Source organism: Hibiscus syriacus, unplaced genomic scaffold (genome assembly GCF_006381635.1).
Source record: "Hibiscus syriacus cultivar Baekdansim isolate YM2019G1 unplaced genomic scaffold, ASM638163v2 tig00112305_pilon, whole genome shotgun sequence".
Taxonomy (NCBI): domain Eukaryota; kingdom Viridiplantae; phylum Streptophyta; class Magnoliopsida; order Malvales; family Malvaceae; genus Hibiscus; species Hibiscus syriacus.
The window spans coordinates 390460-409558 of NW_024063299.1; positions in this window are offsets into that span (position 1 = coordinate 390460).

A 19099-nucleotide genomic window follows, 5' to 3' on the forward strand; every position below is an offset into this window, starting at 1 on the left:
AATATCCACTAATTGCCACGTATGATTTTGCATGATGGAATCAATTTCACTCTTGATGGAATCTTTCCAAAAATTACTTTCAGATGAATGTATAGTTTTGCTATAAGTTACAAGTTCAGTCTCTAGCATATAGGTTAGAAAATTCGATCCAAAGGATTTTTCTACCTGTGCCCTTTTACTTCTTCTTGGCTCTATCTCGACTTCAACCTCTTGTTGGAAGTCTTAACTATTTTCATTGATAGTTTCTAAAGTTCATTTCCTTGAACTTGAGCCAACTTCTCTAATTTTACAAGGAAATATATTTTCAAAGAATGCGGTATTTTTAGATTATAATATCATATTCTTGTGAATTTTTGGATTCTTTGATTCATGCACAAGAAATCGATATGCATTGATGTGGTGAGCATAGATAATGAAAATACAATCCACTATTTTAGGACCTATTTTCATTTGCTTTGATAAATAAGCCATTACCTTTGCAAGACACCCCTAAACTTTCAAGTAATTGTAGGAGGGTTTCTTGCCTATCCACAACTCATATGGTGTCTTGTCTTTTTTCTTACGAGGCACCTTATTTAAAAGGTAATTTGCTGATAAGATAGCTTCCCCCACATGTTCTTTGACAACCCAGAACTTCCTAGCATAGCGTTCATCATTTCCTTTAATGTTCAATTTTTTCTCTTTGCTACTCTATTCGATTGAGAAGAGTATGGTGGTGTTACTTCATGAATAATACCATGTTGTGTACAATATTGACCAAATGGTTCAACATATTCACCACCACGATCACTTCTCACCATCTTAATCCTTTTGTTAAGTTGGGTTTCAGTTTCCTGCTTATAGAGAATATATTTTTCTATAGATTCACCTTTGCTTTTAAACAAATATACATAGCAATATTTTGTGCTATCATCAATGAATGTAATAAAATATTTATTATCTTCTCTAGTTTAAACAAATTTTAAGTCACAAACATCACTATGTATTAGATCAAGAGGTTCTGTATTTCTTTCAACGGGTTTAAATGAAGACCTTGTTAGTTTTGCTTCAACACATGTTTCACATTTATGATTATAATTAATGTGAAATGGGGAATATGTTCTAAGTTAATTAATCTACGTAAAGTATCATAAATAACATGTTTGAGTCTACCATGCCATAAATTTAATGACTCAATCATATAAACAGAAGAAGAAGAATTATTATTATTTATATTTTTAGCTTTTACAAAGATAGCATTAAGTTTCCACATATTGTTCAATACATATCCCATTCCCACAAATATTCCCCCTTTTGATAAAACTAACTTCTGGGATTAAAACACCATCATAAAGCCATGTATACTTAGGAGGGTCCCAGAGACAAGGTTATTTCGTATGTCAGGACCATATAACACGTTTTGAAGTTTCAACTATTTTCCAGAAGTCATCTTTAAAATTATAGTGCCTTTCCCTTTGATCTTGGAAGTTGCAGCATTGCCCATATAGAGTTTTTCTCCTTTCTCACAAGAAACCAACTCAGCAAATGAGTCATTGTCACAACAAATATGGCGTGTGGCACCAGTATCATGCCACCATTCTCTTGGATTCGAATCAACCATTTTAACTTCAGAGACCACAACACATATGTCAAGTTCAGATACTTCATTGGAAATTTCTATCACAACATTAGCCTCTTTTGTTCTGGACCTTTTTGGAAGCCTACATTTGGATGACATGTGTCCCATCTTATTGCAATTAAAGCATTTCCCTTGGAATTTTTTCTTCTTAGAAACACCATCTTTTGGTCCTTGTTTAGACTCAATTTGAGCTTGCTTTCTTTTCTTGAAGTCCTTTTTGACTTCCACCACATTTGCCTTGACAATGTTATGATTGGCTATTTTGTTTAGCCTTTTAGCCGCACATCGATTGTCTTCTTCAATCCAAAGCCTCACAATCAAATCTTCCACTGTCATTTCTTTTCTCTTATGCTTAAGATAATTCTTAAAGTCATTCCAAGTAGGCGGAATTTTTTAATAATGGTCGTTACCTGAAAGGATTCACTTATAATCATCCCTTATGCGAGAATACCATGAATGATCAGTCGTAATTCTTGCACCTGATTCACAACGATTTTAGAATCAACCATTACAAAGTTTAAGAATTTGGCAACTAAGAATTTCTTAGCACCAACATCTTCAGTTTTGTATTTATGGTCCAATGATTCCCATAGTTCCTTAACCGTTTTCTTTACTCTGTATACTTCATAAAGTGCACCAGATAAACCATTCAAGATGTAGTTACGCCATAGGAAATCAGAGTTCTTTCATGCTTCGGTAATGTTGAATGCGGTTGCAACATCCACTTCATCCTCTCTAATAGTAGGAGGATCGTCCTTCAAAAATTTGGCCAGATTCAATGTCATCAAATAAAGCAACATTTTATGTTGCCATGTTTTAAAATTTTCTCCATTGAATTTCACAGGCTTTTCATTATGACTCATGGTCATAGGTAACGTTTGGCTCGCAGCCTGAGTCTGTGTAGCAACAATTGCATTAGACTATGAATTGGATAAAGTATCAGATATTTTTCTGCAATCAGAATCAAAACTGAAATAATAAATATAATATGAAATGAAATATATATTAACCTAAATATATTACCACGGTAATCTGTTTGAGTTTAGATTGAACTACAACACTAGGAATATGTCTTAAGATTGTTGCAAAATATTGAAAAATAGTGTTGTAGTATTATAATCTAAAAATTTCATTTCAATAATAAAGTTAAAAAAATGTGAAATTAAAATATAACCTGCAATCGGATGGAACTAAATAAATAGAAGAAAAGTTTTGTTGAGGCCTGAATAAACAGTTTCCTTAAGACAAATTCTTCATCTCCTCAGTGCTTTGAGTAACGTTGGACGTCGGTCTCCCAGGATACAACAACAAACGTTCACAATAGTAAGCACAACCGTAGTGAACAATGGAACACAATCTTTATCTTTATCTATCACCGAAAAATGACTTTGGAAGAATAAGAGAATTGAAAGGAAAGTATTTGAAAGAAAATAGTAAAAAGTTGTGTTTTGAGATGTGTCACAACTTAGCCTTTATATAGGGAGAGGAATTTGTATTGAAAGGTTAAGACCTTTAAATGAAATGACTTAACAATTTGATTAAAAATTATAACCTTTTGATCAAAAGGTTAACATGAAAAGACTTGACTTTTGGGATGAAATGAAATAACTATTTTTCATGAAAAAACTTAATTATTTTTCATGAATAGTCATGATCAATTCATTCAAATGTTTCCAACAAAGTTTTTGGCCTTTAAGCCTTCGGTCGGGCTACCTTTGGTCGTAGTCGGAATCGCCGGTTGGGTGTAGAGTGGTCATCGGCCCGATGGTCGGGGTGTGAGGGACGGCGAGCGGTGGCCGATTGGGTTGTTGAAGATTGGTTAGCTTCTCGGCAAGACTGTGCGAAATGGGGGTTGTATTGTGTTTTAAAGAAAAAAGGGTAAATCACACGTCAAGTCCCCCAATTTTATTGTTATAAATTTTGGTCGCTATTTTAGGGGCTACTCACCCATAGGCCAATCCATTTCTTCCTTGTTTTGTATCTGGTCACACATTTTTTATTTATTTCAAAGATGCATGCAAATTTCACTACTTTTTAATTTGGTCACTATTCTAATATATTATTTATTGCATATTAACCACTAACTTTTATTTTATTGCATATTAACTACTAACTTTTATTTTATTGCACTCTAACCATTATTTATTTATTGTTTCTATTATTTGATTCGACCTTGTGGTGACCAGATATGATCCACATTATTATGGTTCAGACTCTGCTAACCACTAATTTTTTATATTTATTTTATTTTGTTAATTTGTTTAAATTATTCGATTCGACCTTGTGGTGACCAGATCCGGGGTATGATCCACATTATTATGGTTCAGACTCTGTTAATCGCTAACTCTACTAACCGCTAACATTTCTAACCGCTAATTACTAACTACTAATATTTTATTTTTATTGCATTTTATTTCTTCTATTTAACTTTATGCACTTTTAAATTTATGCATTTTTATTTTCTTTATTTAATTTCAATATTTACATTTTATTTACTTTAATTTTCTAATCGTTTATTTTTGTCTCTTTATTTTTCTGTACTTTAATTTTATTCGTTTAATTAATGTGTTTTATTATATGTTTATTTTACTTCTATAATTTAATTTTTGCTTAGTTAGATTTTATTCCTTACATTTTGACCATGTATGAATATTATATATTTATTCGTATTATTTATGTATGTATATATTCTTTGCTCTTGGGAATTGGTTACGAATGATTGTATAAAATATTTGTGTCATTCGTTTTTAACATTTTTTTACTCTAATATTTTCGAGAACACTTATTTGTAGAATAGGCGTAGAAAGCATTGTTTGGTCGAAGTAGTGCGATTCGATACAACATTCGAACGATTATTTTTTAACAACAATAATTAATTAGTTTTTATTGAAATGACGCAATGCATGTGTTTTAAATAATTTATTTTATGCAATTATTGATAGTCAATTTACATTCGATTTATGCTTTTGGAAAACATTGAGAATAAGACATTTCTCATATAAAAGAGGAGTAGAGGGGGCAACCTTCCCATCAGAGGATGTATAAATCTCGTGATATCTCTTTAAAACAAGAAATGCCCTTTAACGAATAATTTGAAAAATATCATTTTCTATAAAAGGATTATAATTTAAATATTGACACGAATTCAAAATTTCCACTATTTGCGATTATATGTAAGCGAGATGTACCAATTTTGGGAGTTGTGGGGGTGTTAATCCTTCCCCACGCGTAACTGACTCCCGGACCCGTTAAATAGATTTTTGGTAAACGTAGACCAATTTTTGTCTTAAAAAATTATTTTTCTTAAAATTGTTTTAAAGGACATTTTTAGGTATTCGACCTATCTAGCCCAAAGGTCGATGATGACTCCTATTCAATTTAATTCAAATTAATTCAGAATCGTCAAATTTTCAAATATAGTAATACTTTTTTAAACTTAATTGTTTTTCAAAAAAATAGTTATGACAACTTGGCGACTCTGCTGGGGACTTTTAGAGAGTTAGACTCTAAGTTGCTTACACATTGTCGTTGTGGTGGAAATTATGGGTTTGAGTCTATAATTACCTTATGATCCATTTATTGAAGTTTTTAATCTCTTTATTTTTCATACTAATGATTTAATTTTTTTTAGCTCTATCAAAGTTTCTATTGAGATTTTTTATTTTTTCCATTTTTTGAGTCAAAGGTTTGTACGTTTCTCCTCACACACATGACGAGCATTTACATGACATGAGCTCTAGTCTCGAGCTTCGTTCTAATTAAGTCGGGGTGAATGCTTTACTCTCATAAGAATTTATTCTCTGTGTGAGTTTTAGCATATAACCCCTGGGGTACACATACCTTATACCTTTGTAGGAATTTATTCCTCGTATAGGTATAAGGAAGTGAATCCCCTCGAATTGAACTCGATCCGTTTACGCCTATAATGGGTTAGGACTGAGGGTTTGACAGCCCGAGGGGACACCGACATCAAGGACAATTTGAGTACATTTTCCCCATAGAGCCGAAACCATGCATGTAGTGAATCGTAGGATGGTCACCCTAGGTATAGCTATACCAAACCTCTGTCTGTCAGTAGGTACCCAAAATAAGTGTACACAAAGGAAAAACATTTCTGCACCTTTACCTTTTGCTTTAATATTTTTTGAATAAAAGCATACGAATTAGATACCATGCAGTTAGGATCAATTTCTTGAAAATAAATCATTTTGGGTAGAAAACATGTCCGAGTAGGATTACTATCTAATGAAAGCATGCTCGGGTAGAGACCATGATGGGGTAGCATTATATTCATCTCTGAATAACATTTTTATCTATACAAACTCATTGTTGTGTGTCATTTTTCATCCTTTTTGCGTTGCATTTCATCAACATAACATAATGTGAAAATGTTGATCCGCTAGGAGATATTTAAGAGAAAATTTTCACAAGGAGAGATAAAAGTTTTAAGTCAAGGAGTCATGTACACAGACATGAACTGTGGGCTAAAAGAAGTTCAGAGACTACAAGAAAGAAACATGCTTGAAGATCATGCAACATTCGAGACTGGAAAGATGATACATTGATCTAAGGAGTAATCCAGCAGGAAAGTCTTATCTACTATTGTTCCATCGTTAATCAACAATGAGTGACACACTGACTTCAGCATCGCAGGGCCATAATTTTCAAGGTTGAAGATCCAAGACGAAGCATTGACTCACTTCAGACTCAACATTTAAGTGAAAGCATGTCTGTAAAATGGACTATCTTGTAATGTGAAGGTTTTTATCTCTGGTGAAAATTGTTCTATAATATTCATCATTGGGATCAATACTTTTTGCATCTACATTTGCATATTTACATGTTGTACTGCATTTATTTAAACATTTTTCACATGCATCATTCGTGAAAACACGAGGATTAATTTAGGCAGGATTCGATGAAGTGGTTCTAATCATGTGACACCACATCGAGAATAGAAGCAAGATTTGAACAATTAAAGAAAAAAGTTGAAATCAGTACAGTGGAAGCCTATTCAACTAGTTGTAGGGTTGAGCCTTCCAGAATGATCCGAGAAAAGAGTCCTCATATCATGAGGTATATGATGTTGATCCCGTATGCAGTTATCACATAGAAGTTCCAGACATTCCATTGAGAATTGCGGGGCATTGAAGCAAGGTCCAGAACCTGATGGATTCAAGGGCATGGGCATTCTGATGTTGATCAAGAATTCATTGCATCTACCACTTGCATTAAGAGCATTGTTTTGTTTGAACTCGTTTTTGTTATGTCTTTATTGGGTTGTTGAAGCTTGGTTAGCTTCTCGGCATGACTGTGCGAAATGAGTGTTGTATTGTGTTTTAAAGAGAAAAGGGTAAATCAAACATCAAGTCCCCTAATTTTTGTGTTATCAAATTTGGTCGCTATTTTAGGGGCTAATCACCCGTAGGCCCCTCCATTTCTTCCTTGTTCTGCACTCTGGTTACACATTTTTTATTTATTTTGAAGATGCATGCCGATTTTACTACTTTTTAATTTGGTCACTATTATGCTATATTATTTATTGCATATTAACCACTAACTTTTATTTTATTGCATATTAACTACTGACTTTTATTTTATAGCACTATAACCATTGTTTATTTATTTATTTATTTATTGTTTCTATTATTCGATTCGACATTGTGGTGACCAAATATGGGGTATGGTCCACATTATTGTGGTTCGACTCTGCTAACTACTGATTTTTATTTTATTGCACTTTAATTATTGTTTATTTATTTATTTATTGTTTCTATTGTTTGTTTCGACCTTGTGGTGACCAGATCCGGGGTATGATCCACATTATTATGGTTCGGACCCTGCTAACCACTAACTCTTTTATATTTATTTTATTTTGTTAATTTGTTTAAATTATTCGATTCGACCTTGTGGTGACTAGATCCGAGGTATGATCCACATTATTATGATCTAGACTCTGTTAGCGCTAACTTTGCTAACCACTAACATTTCTAACCGCAAATTACTAACTACTAATATTTTATTTTTATTGCATTTTATTTAAGCTATTTAACTTTATGCACTTTTAAATTTATGCATTTTTATTTTCTTTATTTAATTGCAGTATTTACATTTTATTTGCTTTAATATTTTAATCGTTTAATTGTGTCTCTTTATTTTTCTGTACTTTAATTTTATTCGTTTAATTACTGTGTTTTATTATCTGTTTATTTTACTTCTATAATTTAATTTTTGCTTAGTTAGATTTTATTCCTTACATTTTTACCATGTATGAATATTATATATTTATTTGTATTATTTATGTATGTATATATTCTTTGCTCTTGGGAATTAGTTACAAACGATTGTATAAAATGTTTGTTTCATTCGTTTTTAACATTTTTACTCTAATATTTTCGAGAACACTTATTTATAGAATGGGCGTGGAAAGCATTGCTTGGTCGAAGTAGTGCGATCCGATACAATATTCGAACGAAATGCACTCGAAATAAATCGAATTTATTTTTTAAAGCAATAATTAATTCGTTTTTATTCAAATGATGCAATGCATTTTTTTAAATAATTTATTTTATGTAATTATCGATAGTCAATTTATATTCAATTTATATTTTTTGACAACATTGAGGAGAGGACATTTCTCACATAAAAAAGAAGTAGAGGGGATAGTATTCCCATCGGAGGATGTGTAAATCTCGTAATTTCTCTTTAAAACAATGAATGCCCTTTAACAAATAATTTGAAAAATATTATTTTCAATAAAATGATCGTAATTTAAATATTGACATGAATTCACAATTTCCACTATTTACGATAATATGTAAGAGATTAATATTAATTTTGGGCGTTGTGATGGTGTTAATCATTCCCCACACGTAACCGACTCCCAGACTTATTAAATTAGATTTTTGATAAACGCAGACCAATTTTTATCTTAAAATTATTTTTTCTTAAAATTGTTTTAAAGTACATTTTTAGGTATTCAACCTACCTAGCCCAAAGGTCGATGACGACTCCTACTCAATTTAATTCAAAATCACCAATTTTTTTTTAAATATAGTTATACTTTTTTAAAACTTAATTATTTTAAAAAAAAAATGGTTATGACGGGAATTACATCGAATTCTTATATGTCTTGTATCGCATCTCCCCATGTGCCTGACACTTCTTTCAAAACTTTCTCCAGTTCTTCTGGTGCAGAACTCGGAATGAATCTGTTTTCCTTTATAGCCATTTCTGTATCAAAATCCCACAAAAGATTATTTCGAACACAACGTGATCACATGATGCCGATATACAAATGAATATTTAGAAATCTGCATAAGGAGTACTAATTATTTGATCATATCAAAGCTTATATAAATATGAAATCCCATTATTACACAAACAAAATCCTACCCGATGAACATATTCTCAAGTCTATTTGAGAGAGAGCTTCATAAAACTGAGATGACAAACAATTATATTCTTTGAAAAGAAGACAAACAATTCCATGCATGTACCAAAAACACTAAAATCAAAGAACCCATTTGATGAAAACCTACTAGATTTCAGTAAAACAAACACCATGCATGTGATAAGAAGTGGATAATCAAACAACCCATTTCAGGGGGGAAAATGCATTCCAAAAACCGAGAAAGCCAGCAAATAACACTGAATTCAACCAGAAAGAAAAACAACAGTAAAAGCACTCACTACAAGGAGATGATTTCTTCTAGTAAAGCTGAAAGCCCGCACAGAAAAGCTTATCTTGTTTTGAAGTATTTAAGCACAAGAAAATTTTCCTGAAGAAACAACAAAAGCTTAAGAATTTGTAAATTTAAAGAGGAGAAATGAAAAGGCTAAATAAGTGAAAACTGTGTTTGATTTGTTTGGTTTATTCAAAGAGACAAATAACAAAGAATTGGTTAACTTCCTCTTTGACAAATGAATAAAGCTCAGCTCAGCTCAGCACTCGATTTTAGGGTGTCATTGGGATGGAAAATTCAAGCTATCCACTAAATTAACACTGTCGGTTAACCCAGTTATATCGACAAAGAAAATGATCATTTAAACTGTTTCATTAAAAATTGTGTATTAAATATTAACATTAGTTAATTCAAGTGGTAAGTAGCTTGATATCACTTAAGCAATGTTTTGAATTCAAGTATTTGTGTAAGCAAAAAGTCCATACTGAGAAACACACCCACCAAAATTATGTGTGTAACGTGTGTCAGTCCGAATTAATCAAGACAAAACCTTGAAATCGAAAAGACAACCAAACAAAATTGTGTATTAAAATAATTAACTATAGTTACCTTTTAGTTAAGAGGCCATCAATATCAACCAATCAAAAAAATTAAAATAAAATTATCAGTTTATATAGGGGCGGAACCAGAAATTTACCAAGATGAGTCAAAGTATATTTTATTTTTTATGAATACAATTTCTTTTTAATTGAAAGAGCCAGATATATATATATATATTTAAAAAAATCGACGAGAGTCGAAGTTCCGCGTATGAGTCTACATATACATAATTATGTGATATAAGGTCGATAAAACTTCTTTTTTACGAGTTGAGCTATAATCTAACGGGTGTTTTTGTAATAAGTAAATGAGATATTTATTAATATTATTTATAAAAAATAGGAGTAATTGATCTCATAATATTTTATAATAATCTATATGTATTAATCTATCAATAAATTATATATTTATTATTATAAAAAATTAAATTTTAATAATTAAACGTCAAGTTTGGACTTTATAAGCGCCTGAGCTTAGACGTTTGAATGTGAATTCTGATTGGTTGGTTCTTCAAATTTTCAACTTTTCTAAGTCAAAGCATTCCGACCAATAAAATCTCGACAGCTGTATTATTGATTTGGATAATTTCCTTTTTGCCTTGTTTTTATTGACTTAAGGAGATAATATATTAGATTATAAATGGATTTTAGATTTTTTATTATTTATATCTTTGACTTTTAATTTTTAAAATTAGATTTTTTGTTTTAACTTTAATTATGAAATTAAGTTGTTAAAATCCAAGTAATATAATGACATGGAAAAAATGATATATTTTTTGTGCGACTATTGATACCAGAAACAACATCATTTTAGGCATTAAACTTTATGGGTGTATCAATTTTGTTATTAAACTTTTAAGTAATTTCATTTTTGGTATTACACTCCTTTGGCCGAAGTACACAGCCAATCACCCTGTCACTATTTGTACTTTGCAGCTAGAACGGTACAAAAACGTTCACATTTTACTCACTTTTTTCCGTATGATTTTTTTTCACAAAACTCACTCGATCGACAAAATAAAACCAAAAAATATACAATTTTAGGGGTTTGGGGTGTTTCATTACAGCAAAATTGGTTTTTTGTGGCATTTTTTTTATACCTATAGCAGCGTTTTTAAACGTCGCAAAAAACACCTGTGGCGTTATGATAAACGCTGCAAAAAGCGCCGCTAAAGTTCGCGGCGTTTGTTAACAAAAAACGCCGCAATAGGTAAGGATATATAGCAACGTTTGTCAACAAACGCCGCAATAGGTGATAATATATAGCGGTTTGTTCAACACACGTAGCAATATGTAACGATATTTAGCAGCGTTTGTATTACAAACGTCACAATAGGTCTTGATATTTAGCGACGTTTTTCCTAAAAAGGCCGCAATAGGTGTTGAGATTTAGTGGCGTTTTTATCATAAATGCCACAATAAGTGTTAAGATTTAGCGGCATTCTTCTCGCAAACGCCGCTAAAGGTAAGGTATGTGCGGTGTTTTTAGGATATAAACGCCTCTAAAGGTATGGTATATAGCAGCGTTTTTAGGATACAAACACCACTAAAGGTCTGATATATAGTTGCGTTTTTAGGATACAAACGCCGCTAAATGTATGGTATATTGCGGCATTTTTTGTTACAAACGCTGCTAAATAACACATAATTTAACCAATTTAAAAATTATGTTCGATTACCCCAAATCTATTTTTTCAACCTGTTCCATTATCCAACAAACATTACAGCAATAACATCAAACTCTATATCCATAACAAGCAACATCAAATCTAATATTATAAATAAAAGTTTTCATTAATGTAATATAAGTTCAGTTAAACACGATTCAATAACATTAATAGAATACTGATAACATAAATGATACTATGATGGTTGATTCTGATGTTGTGTTTTCTGTATCATCTGCATCTTATCATTGAGTTGTTTTTCAAATTCTTCACATCTCTACTGATACGCTGCTTCTCTCTGTGCTGCCGCTACTTCTTTTTCTGCTTTCGTTGCTGCTCTGGTTGCTTCTGATGCTGCTCTCTCTGCTTCCCTTTTTTCATTTTCCGCTTTCATGTTAGCCGTTTGTTGATCCATCTCAGCCAACTTTTGTTTTAAACGACTAACTTCTAATTGGGAAGATTGAGACTGTGATGACATGTACTGTAAAGAACTGGATCCAAAATATTTGATGGGAGTAAAAAATGATCCTTGACAGAGCACCCGACCATATCTTTCAGGACCCAAAACGTCATTAATATCTTGGTTTTCAATGTCATCATCATTATCAAGGCCTTGACTCGAAGCAGTAGCATGATACTCCGCCCTTTTCTCCCTCAATTTTTGCTAATAATAAAGTGAATAATTAATTAAAATAAAAAATGTCATGCTACAAATATAAATAAAGTCAGGTAAATTTAAAACATCTACCCAATAATGTACCATAATTTATGCATCTTCAGAAGTCATAGGAGTGTCATCCTTCTTTGTATGTGTCATGTCGAAGAGTTGAATTCGACCAACTTTAGAACCAGATGTATTTTCCTACAATGTACCATAATATAATTAGTTTGAGTTAGTATGTAAATGGAATACAAATAACTATGTGAATAATCTATAATACCTCCTCATTAGCTATACAAGCAAAGCTCTTTGATTCAGCCGTGTGCGTAAACTTTTGTAGTTGCCTGCTAGCAACACCAACATGCTCTCGATCCTAAAATGTCAAAGAACCACTTTTAATGATGCTTTATTTTTTGTTAAAATTATTTTAGGACATAAACAATTATACATGCCCTTTTTGTGAACTCCAAAATCTGACTGCATCTTCTCATTGGTACCTTAGCACCAGGTGGGACTGTTTGTAGCTTCTCTTCAAAGCTGAGATTATTCTTGAAGTATTTCTTCTTTAAGAAGCTCTTGTGGTCTCTTCATCTCTTCCCTAACGCTTGCTTCACATAATCGTCAGAGACCTCTAAAGAAAATATTTCCTATACAACAAATAAGTGTGCAACGTAAGTATAAATTACTATTCAAATTATAATATAGAATCTATTATAATGACATTATTACCTTAATAAAATTCAATGCCTGATTTTTGTTACTATTAGGCCTTTCGCGCCATGACTCATAATTGATCTGTAACAGATTCGCATTACGTCCAACTATGCCTAAGTAACTGGCTAGAAGACGTGCTTCTGGGCCAATAGGTTGACTGACATCGTTTCTAGAAACTTTGACACGGTGCCCAGGAGGAAGTTGGTATAATTCCTTCAACGTTGTACGTCTTCTACTCTTGCGCATTCCAGCATTTTCAACTACATAAGAAATTATTAAATGTAAGTTTTGAAAATGAACAAAGTAATAAATAAAGTTTCAAAGATTACCTTGAATTTCTACATCTTCTTCAACAATTTCAGGAACTTCAAAAGACTCCGTTGCATTCGATTCCTCGTTATTTCTTTGTTCATGGTCTTCAGAACCTCGAACAATCCGCAAATCACTTATTTTTCTCCTCGGTATGATATATGTAATAAACAAACATTTGTAATAAGAAAATGAATTAATTAATGAAGATATTGAAAGACAACATGTTAAAAGTTATAACATTATAAATAAATAAATGAAGATATAAAATCGTACAACATCCTTATGTAATGTCAGTTATCATAAATATCTTCATCAACGTCCTCCGAACCTATTGAAATTGTGTTGTATTAGTGATAGTTTCATCTAAGTTTTGTGGTAGTAGAGGTAAACATTCTGATATTGTTTCAATGCCATCTCTACTTCCATCCTGATGTCTATCATGTCTCTGGGAGTATTTCGGAGCACAACATACCAACCGTCATCCATTGGATCATGACAATAAAATACTTGTTTCACTTGAGAAAAAAATACATATGGTTCATCCATCAAACGTTGACCCGTGTGAATTAATCGAGAGAAATTCACCATTGTAAACCTGAATTTATCTCTTTTTATACATCTGTTTGCATCAACCCAGTCACACCGAAACAACACAACCTTTCGTTTTCCATAATAATCTAACTCAATAATGTCCGTAAGATTTTCATAATAATCGACCTCTCATTTCTACGGATTATTGTCCCTTACAGTAGCATAACTTGTAGTTGACGAATTAACTACGACTCCAATATTTTGTGTCCTCCTTAATCTTTCACGAGATTTTGTGTGGAACCTGAACCCATTAATGAGGAATGCATTATATCTTTTAACTATTCTATTCGGACATTGAGAAAGCCATTTAACATCTTCACTAACTTCTCTCCCACTCCAAACCTATTATACATGAATGGTGAATTAATTTGCATTGATGCCGATATAAAAAGCAAGATGTATATTATTTATATGTATTCCGTAAGATTTAGTTGCTTACCGTCTGGCCTAACCATTCATGAAAAGTTTCTGTGAATAACTTATGTAGCTCTCGCTGATTTAATCTTCGAGAACGTGCACAAAATCTCAAGACTTCTTTAAACTCACTATAAAGTATATTATGTCGTTAAAAATTGATAAATATAAAAGATTAAGAGATTTCATTAGGATTGGGTCCGAAAGACTTACGTGCGAAAGGGATCTATTGAATCGTGATGGAAAAGAACATATCGGTGTGCTTGTACCCAAGACGTATCATCTAAGTGTGCAATTTCAACTTTCCCTAAGGGTTGACCATAACTTCCAAAAAAATAATGTTGAGGTAAGTCATCAGTACTTAACACATCATTTTGATTTGGTCTATTCCATCTTGTTTCAACATCTTCCAAATATCTAGAGCAAAATGTCATACATTTCTCTGCCAAATACCCTTCAACAATTGATCCTTCCGGATAACGCTTATTACGACAATAAGACTTCAACTTGCCCAAGAACATATACACAAAACAACCTACTACGTAAATACATTTTATTAAAAGGTATAATCAGTAGTAATTTGAAACGTGTAATTCAATTAACACCTCTCTAGGGTACATCCATCTATAGAAAACTGGTCCACCAACTCTTTCTTCGTGAGGAATATGAATTAGCAAATGCACCATAATTGTGAAGAATGAAGGCGGAAATATCTTCTCCAAGTTGCATAAAGTCAAGGCGACTCGATCTTGTAGTTTTTCAAGTTCTTCAACCATCAGAACTTTCCCATAGATGTCTTTCATTATATTAGAAAGTTCAATGATACAAGTCGTCACCTTACTCGAAATGCAACCGCGAACAGCAACTGGCAGTAAATCTTGCATTAATATGTGATAATCATGTGACATTAAACCATAAAGTCTTCGAGTTTTAACACTGACACATCGAGAAATGTTTGATGCATACCCATCTAGGACTTTTATATCCTTCAACATCGTGCAAAACACTTCTTTTTCTTTCTTCGAAAGAGAAAAAATAAAAGGCAACAAGAAATATCTTCCATTCGGATGTAATTGCGGATGAAGATCATGCTGAATTCCCATTTCCACTAAGTCAAGTCGATTCTTAAGATTATCTTTAGATTTTCTGCCATCATTCACAATGGTCCTGATAATATTCTCACAAACATTCTTCTCAATATGCATTACATCGAGATTATGTCTCAAAATCTGCTTCTTCCAATAAGGCAACTCGAAGAATATACTCATCTTTTTCCACAAGTCTACCTCATTTGGATCATCATCTTCATCAGACTCATATCACTGTGTTGGTCAACTTTAACCTCTTCATTGACCTTCTTTGCCTTTTTCTTTGATCGTGTACTACTTGGTTGATTCATCTTACCATAAGTAAAATTGATATTTTTCAACATTTTGAATATTTCAAACCCAGTTGTTTGGTCAGGAGCATTTCGAAACTCTTCATCACCATCAAACATATTCTTTTGACATCTAAATCTATGATTATCAGTAACCACCGACGATTTCCATATAAGAAACTTCTTTTCATTAACCAACCACTTCGAACATGTTTGTGTAGCACAACAAGGACAAGCATAACAACCTTTGGTACTCTAACCAGATAAATTTGCACAAGCAGAAAAATCATTAATTGTTCATAATAAAGTTGCGCGTAAATTAAAGTTCTCATTCGTCAACACATCGTACGTTTCGACCCCTTCCCATAATTGTTTCAACTCTGCAATTAGCGGCTGCATGCAAATATCAATATCATTTCCGGAGCCTTTCTCGCCAGGGATTATCATGGATAAGATGAAAGATGATTGTTTCATGCAAATCCACGGAGGCAAATTGCATGGAACGAGTACAACAGGCCAAGTACTATGCCAAGTACTCATTATTTTGAATGGATTAAAGCCCTCAGTTGCAAGACCGAGTCTGACATTTCGAGGATCTCTCGCAAAACTTGGATACTTGCTGTCAAATGACTTCCAAGCTAAAGAATCAGCAGGATGTCATAATACTCTATCATCGGTTCTGCCATCATGATGCCATCTTATAAACTCAACAGTCTTGGAGGACATAAACATTCTTTATAGCCTAGGTATGAGAGGAAAATATCACAGATTCTTTACCGATTTCTTTCTTGATCATGCTTGAGCTTCATCCTCAGTAACATTTTCTGCCTCCCTAGTCATCCATCGAGATTTTCCGCATACATGACAAGACTCTGATTTTTTCGATCACCCCAATACAACATGCAATCATTCAGACAACTACGAATTTTGTCATATCCAAGACCCAAATCTTTTATCATTTTCTTCATATCTTTGCATGATTGAGGGAATTTTGAAAAATGAAATACTTCTCCTAGTAACTCCAACAATTGCGTAAAGGAGTTACCAGTCCACCCTCCCAGGCATTTTAAGTGGAAAAGACGAATGCAAAAAGAAAGCTTTGAAAACTTTGATTCCTCATAAAGTTGTTCATTCATTTCATTCAGCAACTTGTAAAATTTTTTCGCTTCTCCATTTGGCTCTTCATCAAATCCAATTTTTCCCGTCTCAATGAAATCATTAACATCATTCTGACAATAATTTTTGTAACATATGGCTGATGATTGTGCATATTAAATGCATCTCGTAACATCCCTTCCATGTCATCTTCTCTGAAAGTTGGATGGTGAGAAGGAGCAGATAAGTCGAATAACTCGTGGAAGCAGATTTATCTGATATAAACTCTCCATGAAAGATCCATTTTCTATACCCTGAACAAATCCAAAAACAACTAGATGCTCGTACACAACTTCACAAATATGCCAATTAATGTTCACACAATTCTTACAAGGGAAAAAATCATATTCTCTTGGCTTGCATTTACAAAAGCTAAATTTAGAAAGTTTTCAACTCCATTTCGATATTCGACGCTGACCCTTGAGAAATCCATCCAACTCTTATCCATTTCGTATTTCTGGAGTTTCAATTTCAAATGTTAAATAGTAATATTTTACGGAAGTTAGAACCTAAACATAAGCAGTAAACTATCAAATTTAGTATAGAACTAATCACTTTCACATATGTTAAACCTCTATAAATTTTATGGGAGCAAGTGTATCTCTGTTATTTTATAAAAAAGTATAATGGTGCATATATACAACTGCATAGTATAGAACTAATCACTTTCACAAATGTTTCATGGAAATCAAGCATTTAAATCTAAACAAACTCATGTTTCACAATTTGTTCGTGATCAAGTTCATTATCGTTGTTCCATGTAATAAAGGTTCAAGAAATAATGAAAATCAAAAACACAAAAGTAAAACGGAAACAACATTACCTTTGTTTTCTCACAAACGAGTTCCACAGAAAAACCAAAGGACTCGAACGCCGCTATAGAAGCTAAAGAACCTGATAAGTTGAATGACAAGACTATAAATGTTTAGATTCAAATTTTATTATTAGACACTTAGTCATTATTATTTTGACACTTACAATATCTGAAGACACAAGTAGAGGTAAGTTTCTAATATCATAAGTAACCAACAAATAAAACAATTAAAGAATCTGTGAAAATAATCATAAAAAAACTCTCTTTTTCGTCTTCTTTATATTCTTACAGTTACCAGTGCTGCCAACTAATGAATGTAACAGTTCCATTATGTTGTAAATTTAAAAAACCGGGAAACCCAAGTAATGCCTATAAAAGGTTCTAAATTCCAATTCAAACTCCATCACCAATTTTAAGAATTGCCAGTTATTTGCGTGTTTTATATCATAATAATTGTTCAACGGTCATATATTTGCAGAATTTTAAGAGAATCATTATTTGACCTCAAATTAAGATGTAAATAACATATGATCCCTACGTTGTAAGTACAGAAATAGGGCAAACAACATGATAATATTAATTCATCATCTTCTTGTCAAATGCCAAGGAAAAAGCCTTCTCAAAGTAATTAACATGATGACTAAATTGTCTAAAACGTGTCTACTAGCAGGATTATATCATTCTTGCGTATAACAGTCATAACAATATCCTCTAAGCAAGCTGACCTGCCTTGGAATGACCAGGTAGAAGTCCTCAAATGTAGGAATACTTGAATATCCAACAAAATCTCCAATAAGATTGACCCTTAGAAATTTGTCAGCGGATGTTGTTGTTCTGTTTCCCCGCCGTACAATAACTTCCTGAAAACAATAATTTATTTGGAAGGTAAGTTACTATTACAAAATTTTAAATCCCTTTCAGTTCAGTTCATACATCAATTGTATACAATTCTAACATCATTACGTGAAACTACAAACCAATATACAACCAAGGTTATACCTGATCAATAAGATATGCGTTTTACAACAGAAAAAGGAAGTCTTTCAATAAGCATCTCAAAAATTATATGAGGCACTACATACCGAAACTTTATTTCCTGTCTTCACCTCAATTCTAACGCTAAACCCAATTGACTGCTGCCCAATGCCAAAAACATGGAACCTAAGTAGATAAAAAGTTAGCAGTTGCTCCTTTTATCAACATTCGATACATTGTAGCAAAAAGAGTGCCAAATGCCATCATTAATCATTAATCAGTTCCAGCAAGAAAAATAACAACTCAAAAATACAATATGTAACCAATAGAACGTTAATGAAGGCCATACCAATCACCTGGGAATCGGAGACAATGAGCAGTATTGGCCTTTCCTTTTATCAATTTGTCAACTACCCAAATGTAAAGATAGGGAAAGAAAAATCAGATTCTAGAAAATCCTACATCCAAAAGAAAATTTGACAGTGCTGAAATACACAGAGAGCACTTACAGATATT